The sequence below is a fragment of the Prunus persica genome, chromosome G2, assembly GCF_000346465.2.
Source record: "Prunus persica cultivar Lovell chromosome G2, Prunus_persica_NCBIv2, whole genome shotgun sequence".
NCBI classification, from domain to species: domain Eukaryota; kingdom Viridiplantae; phylum Streptophyta; class Magnoliopsida; order Rosales; family Rosaceae; genus Prunus; species Prunus persica.
Genome location: NC_034010.1, coordinates 5,317,820 through 5,326,973, shown reverse-complemented (window position 1 = coordinate 5,326,973; position 9,154 = coordinate 5,317,820). Strand labels below are relative to the sequence as shown.

Genomic DNA, 9,154 nt, shown 5'->3' with positions numbered 1-9,154 from the left:
TACATAAAATAATATAAACAAGTCAGCACAAACAAACACGACGGTTATGTATAAAAAAACGACGTATTATAATATTTCACACGACGTACTGAAATAGATGAGGACGTTATAATATATTTATCACGACGGTAGTTAGTTAAGACGACGTGGTTAGTTAGTTAAGACGACGCAATATATAAACCAACGAGGTATTATTTTAGAAGTACAAACCTCATATATACAGCCAATACAGTAGCTCCAATTTCTTCCATGCCTGCAAATTGTGTAATATCTTCAGGCAGGAGGAAGGTATCGCGCTCACCACCAAACACCTCCTTATCAATTGTAAATTGGAGTGTCTTATCCTCAGGCAGGAGTGTCGTTTCCACAAAACGACAAAGGGTTTTTAAAGAAGATGGCGCCTCCATATTTGAATAAGCACCAACTTCAATAACCTGTTTAAAGAAATAAAAAAAATGACGTGGTAATTCAATAAAGACGACGGTTTAAGTAATAAAACGTCGTCTTAAAAGTATTTAAACGACGGTGAAAAAACTGTCGTGGTAATTCAATAAAGACGACGGTTTTATGAATAAAGCGTCGTCTGAAACCATTTAAACGATGGTGCAAAAACCGTCGTTTAAATATTTTATTACGTCTTAAAAAAATTCCGCCGTCTAAGTTTTAAACAAACGACGGATTAAATAAAAATATCGACGTCTGAAATTTTGAAAAACAAATAAAAAAGGCAAAGTTATGTGAACATACCTTGTCGTCATGCTTTTCTTCATCTTCTTTCTCCTTTTCTTCTTCCTTCTCTTCATCTCTTTTTTCTTCTTCCTTCTCTTCATCTGGCTGATGTTTCCCCATTTTGGCAGTATCATCCTCCAAATGTAGGGATCTCACATCACCTCCAGAGCAGCTAGCTTTGTCAGACATTGGATTTTTGGGGCTTTGGCTAATTCTTGGTTTAAGCATGCTTGGATCAAAATTGGGAATTAATTGGGAAAGCTGACTCAGGAAATGCTCCCTCTCAGCCTCTACCAATTGTTTTGTCCTAGCCTCCATCCTTAAGGCCTCTTCCCTTGCCTTAGCCTCCATCTTTTTAGTCTCTTCTTGAAGGAGAACTCTTAAACTGTCCTTCAAACGGTCGTCAAAGCTCACCCTCTGTGGTTTGGGCAAATTGAAATATTGCCTTGGGGAAACACCAGCACCAACTCCCCTCAGTCTGCCTGGATGCTCGGGGCCCAAAGCCATGGTCAGCACATCATTGCTGCCATCTACTCTGACTTTGCCTTCCGAGACTTGTTTCTGCAATTCATCCTAAAAAAAGATAAACAAAAAAACACACGACGGTTATTTATGTACAAACGACGTATTATATAATTTCACACGACGCAATAACGTATAAACCGACGTTATTATAACTTATCACGACGGTAGTTATACCGACGTGGTTATTTATTTAAAACGACGAAATGAATAAACAACCGACGTCTTATGCTATAATTAAAGATAACAGAGTAGTGATTCCTATTTAGACCGTTAACGACGTTTTTAAAAAATTTTCGACGTGGTAATATCATTCACACGACGCGAAAATGAACCACCGACGTCTTATGCTGTAATTACAGAAAACATAGTAGTGATTCCTATTTAGACCTTTAACGACGTTTTTAAAAACTTTTCGACCTGGTAATATCATTCACACGACGAAAAATATAACATACGACGTAATAAGAATAATTCACAGTTTAATAAAAATTTAAAACAGAGTGATAGTAGGCTTACAATTAATTTTGCTTTCTCTGCCACCTTTGGATCAGGGATGTTACCATGTTTGTCCTGTCTAGCTCTCTTCCATAAGGTAGATCGATCAATTTCTACCCCAGGCATGGTTTCCTCCAATTGATCCTCCAATCCAGCATATCCTTTTCGAGACAATCGATGATTGTACTCGAGTTTCTCCCTAATCTGTGCATGTTGAGAATGCACAGACTCAAAATCTTTGGATAGCCTTGAAGCTACAAAGGCATCCCATTGTGCTTTCTCTATGAATTTATATGTTTCAGGGGGTTGGCTTAATTTCTCCCTGTCATTGGTGTATGGAAGGATATAATGCCTCGTTAGTGTAGACTTGAAATCCTTCCATTTCTTGGAAGCAGAAGCTAAAACAGAGGTCTTGCCCCCTTGGCCTACAACAAAAGCCATGTCAACTGCTTCCCAAATCTGCTCCTTTATATCCTTGGGGATTTGGGACCATTTCTTGTCCACAAGTGGGATCCTGGAGCGTGCCAACACACCAATATACGACTGCATCTCAATATGTGCTTGGCCAACACCTTTCCCCCTTTTATTGTACTCAACAATTGGCCTCAGTTTCTGAAGCTTTCTCTTCACAACACGAGGCATTGTGCTCATACCTCGACCAGTCTTTGAATCATCTGAGATTGTTGTCTGGCTGGTTTGTTCTGTCTCAGCAGATGATGAAGCAAACTTCATCTTCTTCGAAGACTTCATCTCCTTCGAAGACTTATCTTGAGGAGCTACCATTCCAAGCTTCTTGGAGCCAGAATCCTTAGTTTGTTGTTGAGAAACCATTTTAACAGACAAAACTGCAAGTGAAAATATTTCAGGAAAACATTAAGAACACAAACGACGGTATTAAAAAAATACGACGTATGATATGATTTTAGACGACGCAATGAAATAATCTCAGACGTAATAAATGTTTAAAACCATTATTTATATAACGTCGTGGTATATATGTTCACACGACGTCAATAGTAATACACCGTCGTGGTAAACTATTATTTATATTTTATCGTCTATATTAGATACCAACCCTAGTTTCTTTTTCTTTATATTTTATCAAATAAGGGAAAAACAAAAACCATTGTTCAGCGAAATCAAACATGCAATTAAACAAGCATATAAAAAAAGACTATTATTTTAAAAACAACTTTGTCAATTTTCAGACGACGCTAGAACAACTGACGAACCGTCGTGGTCTACCGTCGTCTTATTTAGTTGACAACTTTGTCAATTTTCAGACGACGCTAGAACAACTGACGAACCGTCGTGGTCTACCGTCGTCTTATTTAGTTGATGTAGTTGTCTTCAAAGTTGGAAACTTTCTCTCTTTGTCTGTATATTTTATCAAACTTGGAAAGAAGTAAAATGATTTTGGCCAGAAAAAAGGTAAAAAGATTTTTCAAACAAAAAACGTATGAGCATGCAAAACAGTAACCAAAATAGTGAAAATGAAAGCTTACCTTTTGCGTGCAATGAAAGCAAGAGGAAGATGATCGATGTTTAAGTTCAGAGACGACGAAGAAGACGAGAGGAAGACGATGAGAAACTCTGACAATGCTCTGACAAGGAAAAAAGACGAAAAGGTTTCTCTGGGAGATTGAAATTTTTAATCGGGTTTGGAAACAGTGCATGTGTAAGTCGAAAAGTTGCTTACATATAAAACCATTTCAAAAAAATAATACGGCGGTTACATTTAACTACGTCGTTTTTAACTAAAACGACGCAATATTTTTCATTCGACGTGGAATCATTTCATTTAACGTCGTTAGGTTTAATATAACCGACGTGGATTTTAATTTTTAAATTATGAATAGAATTTTTTTTCCCGTGACCTTTCAGTTTATTTTTCAATTACAGTGCGTTATAAATAGAGTTTTTTTTCCGGAGGAAATTTAAAACGAAGGAAATTAATATTCTGCAATATGTAAAGTTTCTTTTTTGGATGACAGATTTAAATAAAATAAGAATATAAAAACAACAAATGTGTAAGTCAAGTAGACGAAAAGTTGCTTACATATAAAACCATTTCAAAAAAATAATATGGCGGTTACATATAACTACGACGTATAAATTACAAAATACGACGGTACATTTAACTTCGGACGTGGTAAATAAATACGACAGTAGTTTGTAGGTACCGTCGTAGTAAACTCAAAAATTAAAGTACATAAGTAATAACTCGCGTCATGGTATATTATTTAACACGTCGTTTTTATTAATTTACCGACGTGGATTTCTGTAATATACGTCGATCATACCGACGTTGATTTTACAATTTAAACGGCGGTTTGTTTGTAAGGACCGCCGTTGGTTTTAAAAATTTATTCTATAAATTTGTCGCTTTCATTCATTTTCGGTTTACATTTAAGGTTCCAAGTTCTTCCTCTCTCAGTCTCTCATGTCTCAAAGATAATAATTTGGATGTTTTCTCAAAGAGAAATTGAGCTTACTCGCATCAAATATATGTCCACAAGAAGAAGCTTGTCAACTAGCCTTCTCACTTCCTTGATCAAGCCTGATAGGACACTTAGTGCTTCTGAATACTCCTTGCTTTCCATCAAAAGAGATGCAAGCCTGGCCTCCACTCGCTGTCGAAGGAAAGTTCGCTTCTCAGGGAAATCTGAAGATCAGATGTGCCTGATCCTCTGCTTGATTTTCTTGCCTAAGAAGATCCGTCGGATTTATTGTGATAGCCTCTTCCTTTATCCGTAGAGCTTCAGAAGAAGAAGATGGGTTTCAAGAATGCGATAAAGAATAGAAATGGCTTCAGATGGCCTCTAAAGCATGAGCAATTGAATCAGTAGTTTCTGGGAGATATGATGAAGACATTGTCAATGCTTTGAACTACACAAGTCCTGCAGAAAGATATGTTAAAGAAACTGAAACAACGGCGGTTTTCTGTTCTACCGTCGTCTTTTCTCGTCGTCTATATTAAGTTACGATGGCGGTAGATTTATAATTACCGACGTAGATTATTTTGTTAAACGTCGTTAAGTGTACTACAACCGACGTGGATTTTAATTTTAAATTATAAATGGAGTTTTTTTTCCCGTATTCTTTCAGTTTTAGTTTTCAATTCCAAAGCGTGATAAATAGATTTTTCTTTCCCGAGGAAATTTAAAATGAGGGAAATTAATGTTCTAGAATTTGTAAACTAACACGACGCAATATTTGCAAATCTGTGTCATCTGTTAAGATTATGATGTGGAACAGAGTTCCATCTGGTAAGATTTCGTAACCCTTGGGATCTCAGACAAAACTGATTATGTCGGCGGTGTTCTATATAAACCGTCGTGGTTATTTCAATTCTTGTCATTAAGTAGATCTACCGACGTAGAATAAGAAAATCAAAGAAAAAAATTGTTAACAAAAATTCTTATTAAGACGACCGTTAAAATTAAAGGTACGACGTATAAAATGAATAAATACGACGATAAATTTTATTGTACGATTTAAAGATAACGTAGTAGAACTATACGAGAATGACGTCGATATATTTATATTTTCCGTCGTTGTAAATTAATTTAATACGGCGATATTTTGTATTTTAAAGCCGTGGATTTGTTTGTAATTATACGGCGTCTTATACGAAAACCTCGTCGTGTTATTTTATGAGTAAAAACGGCAGTTTTTATTGAAATCGTCGTCTTTACTTTCTACGTCGGTCGATTCATAACTTCTGCCGTTCTTTGTTGGCATTGATTTTACACTGAGGAAATCTGTTTCAAATAGACGTCGGTTGTTTAATTATGTACGTCGTTGTTTTTGAACAGCCATTTGAAACTCCATTTTTTAGTTGTCTAAGGTTGTATTACACGACGGTGTTTTTAGAACCGTCGTCTTTTTATAAACCACGACGGTTTTCACTTAGACCGTCGTTGTTTTCTGGTCGTCTTTTTCACTTTTTGTAGTAGTGTGTGGCAGGAATTGGAGACTCAGACAGCCATAAATATGTATCTGTTGAAGAGAAGTGAGTTCAAGGGACCTTGTGAATTCTCAAATACAAGGAACAGATATTGTGGGAGAGTGGGGCAATACCTTGGAGAGATCTCAGCCCTATGTTTTCTGCTACAGATTTCATTCTTTCTTGAGTTCGTTGGAAGATGATAAGGTCATTCTACCATAAAAGAGCATGCAATGCGCTTTAGTTTTCTTCAGTTGTAAATGTTGTTAGTGTATAAGCATTGAGCTAATTTGAGCTCAGTGTTAATTAGCCTAGTATTTCATAGTGTATTCACTTTGTCTTAGAAATTGACAGGTGTAAGGTTGAGATGCAATATTATGTGTGTGCATCCAGCTAAGGCTAACGGTCATGTACTATGTGTGTGTGCGTGATGGAATAGAAAAGAAAAAAAAAACAAACAGAATACATATTCTTGCTCTCTGACTTAGAGAGTAAGCAGAGCAGTTTTACATATTCCTCTCCTTCTATTTTCTCTTACTTCTTTCTCTGCTAAATCAGCTAGAATATCAGCAAACACTCTCAAAACGTTAACATGGCCTCAGAGCCAGGTTCGATCGATTAAGATCTGGGCGTAAGAACTTGAGCTCCACCCAAGGTTGGCTGAGCTCAGGCGAAGTTGCAGAGACCGTTCGAAAAGTCAGCTTTCGATTTGCGACCCGTTTCATCTGAGCTAAAAAATGGCTGGATCTGGAAGTTCTGAAGTACGAACTCCGATCTTCTCTGGCGAGAATTACGAATTCTGGAGAATAAGAATGACGACGATCTTCAAGTCGCACGGGCTATGGAAACTGGTTGAAAAGGGGTTTTCAATCTCAGACTCAATGAAGAAGGTTGAAGGGGGCTCAGAAGAGGAAGTTGATGAGAAAACAGCAGCTGTCTATATGCAAGATGCTAAGGCCCTGGGCATTATTCAGACTGCGGTTTCAGATCAGATTTTCCCACGAATAGCCAATGCTGGAACAGCAAAAATGGCTTGGGATTTGTTGTATGGAGAGTACCATGGTGGTGATCAGGTAAGATCTGTAAAATTACAACATCTGAGGCGTGAATTTGAGTATGCTAGGATGAGAGATGATGAAACCTTATCTGGCTATTTGACTAGGCTAAATGACTTGATAAATCAAATGAAAACATTTGGTGAGATTCTGACTAATGAGAGACTGGTTCAGAAAGTTTTGATTAGCCTTAGCAAGCCATATGATCCTATCTGTCTGGTTATTGAGAATACCAAAAGCTTGGAGACTGTGGAATTGCAGGAAGTTGTAGCTATTTTGAAAAGTCAAGAACAAAGGTTTGATCTACATAATGTGGATACCACTGAAAGGGCATTTGCTTCTCTTTCTGTGAATTCAAAAGGACAACAAAGCAAGAATCATTCTAAGTCTCAAAAGAATTGGAATTCTAAGGGAAAACCATGGGAATCGAAAGGAAAGCCTCAGCAGAACAATTATGCACCAAATCACAGTTTTGGTTCACCACAACAGGCAACTCAAGATGCTGTTAAACCACAGTGCAAGGTGTGCTCCAAATTTCACTTTGGTGAGTGTAGATATAAGGGGAAGCCTAAATGTTTTAACTGTGATAGGTTTGGACATTTGGCTAGGGAATGCACCATAGGTAAGGGTACTCAAAAGGCCAACTGTGCAAATCAAACTGAGGTGACTGGAAATCTCTTTTATGCAAATAGTGTCATTACTGAAGTGCAAATGCATGGAAATTGGTATATTGATAGTGGTTGCAGCAACCATATGACTGGAAATGCTGAGTTACTTGTTGATGTAAGGACAAATGTCCATGGAAAGGTGCAAATGCCTACTGGAAATCTGGTAGATGTTGCAGGCATAGGCTCTTTGGTGATTGAAACTAGTGTTGGCAAGAAATACATTAGAGAAGTCATGTATCTACCTGGATTAAAGGAAAATTTGTTGAGTGTTGGTCAAATGGATGAACATGGGTACCATTTGCTATTTGGTGGAGGCATGTGCTGCATCTTTGATGGCCCCTCACTTGATAAGCTGGTTATCAAGGTCAAGATGAAAAATAATAGGTGTTATCCTTTATCTTTAATGCAAAATGATCAGATTGCGTTAAAGGCTAGTGTGACTGAATGCACTTGGATTTGGCATAAGAGGTTAGGCCACTTGAACCTCAGAAGTCTCAAACAGCTGAGAGATCAAAGTATGGTTCATGGTCTGCCATTTTTGGAAGAAATTAATGGTGTATGTGAGGGATGTCAACTGGGCAAGCAACATAGGGACTGGTTTCCTAAAGGGCAGGCTTGGAGAGCAGAAAATCCTCTGGAACTGATACATACAGATTTATGTGGTCCAATGCAGACAGAGTCTATAGCTGGAAACAGATATTTCATGCTACTCATTGACGACTGTACAAGGATGACTTGGGTGTACTTTCTAAGGTACAAATCAGATGCAATAACCTGTTTTAGGAAGTTTAAATCCATGGTCGAACTGCAAAGTGATTTCAAAGTGAAGTGTGTGAGAAGTGATAGAGGAGGTGAATTCACATCTAGTGAATTCAGCAAATTATGTGAGGAAGGTGGCATTCAAAGACAACTAACCACAGCTTACACTCCACAACAAAATGGAGTGGTGGAGAGAAAAAATAGAACTGTGGTAGAAATGGCCAAGGCAATGCTTCATGAGAAGAATATGCCTTATACTTTATGGGCAGAAGCTGTTCACACAGCTGTGTATCTCCTAAATCGCTCACCCACCAAGGCACTAGAGAATATCACTCCATTTGAAGCATATAGTGGCAGAAAACCAGGTATTGGTCATCTCAAAGTGTTTGGATCCCTTTGCTATGTGCATGTACCAGCAGAAACGAGACAGAAACTGGATGCTAAGAGTGTAAAAGGGGTTTTTGTTGGATATGCCGTTTGTGAAAAAGGGTACAGAGTATTTGATCCTTCCACTAAGAAGTTGATTTTATCAAGAGATGTTGTGTTTGATGAAAGTATGACTTGGAACTGGACAGCAGAGACAGAAATGCCTACTGCAGTGACAAACACTCAAGATCAATCTAAAACTGAGATTGATTTTAGCCTACATGAAGCAACAGAAGTAGACAACAATTGTGCTAGTCCTTGCAGCTCCTTTCAAGCTGAAGAACAAGAGAGAAACATCCATGAAACTGCTGAGATCACTAAACCTTATGATCATACACCAGTTAAGTGGAGAAGCATAAATGATATTCTGGCACAATGCAATCTCTGCATTGTGGAGCCAGAGAAGTATGAAGAAGCTGCACAAGATCAGTCATGGATAAAAGCAATGGAAGATGAATTATCTATGATTGAGAAAAATGGAACTTGGGAACTTGTGAACAGACCAAGTGACAAACAAGTTATTGGAGTGAAATGGGTGTTCAAGACCA

General features: G+C 37.8%; 1 protein-coding gene across 8 annotated transcripts in view; it reads right to left on the bottom strand.

The window, feature by feature from the left end:
* LOC18785505 (putative disease resistance RPP13-like protein 1) overlaps positions 1 to 9,154 on the bottom strand; it is a 90,276-nt gene that overhangs the window by 17,311 nt on the left and 63,811 nt on the right. For 6 of the 8 annotated variants that reach the window (XM_020556363.1, XM_020556362.1, XM_020556360.1 and 3 more), the window contains one exon: positions 5,833 to 5,911. The exons of 1 other annotated variant lie outside the window; for it this stretch is intronic. The gene's annotated coding sequence lies outside the window, so the exon portion shown is untranslated. Of the gene's footprint in view, positions 1 to 5,710; positions 5,752 to 5,832; positions 5,912 to 9,154 lie in introns of those variants that run through there. One more of the 8 variants, XM_020556367.1, reaches the window with a different exon arrangement.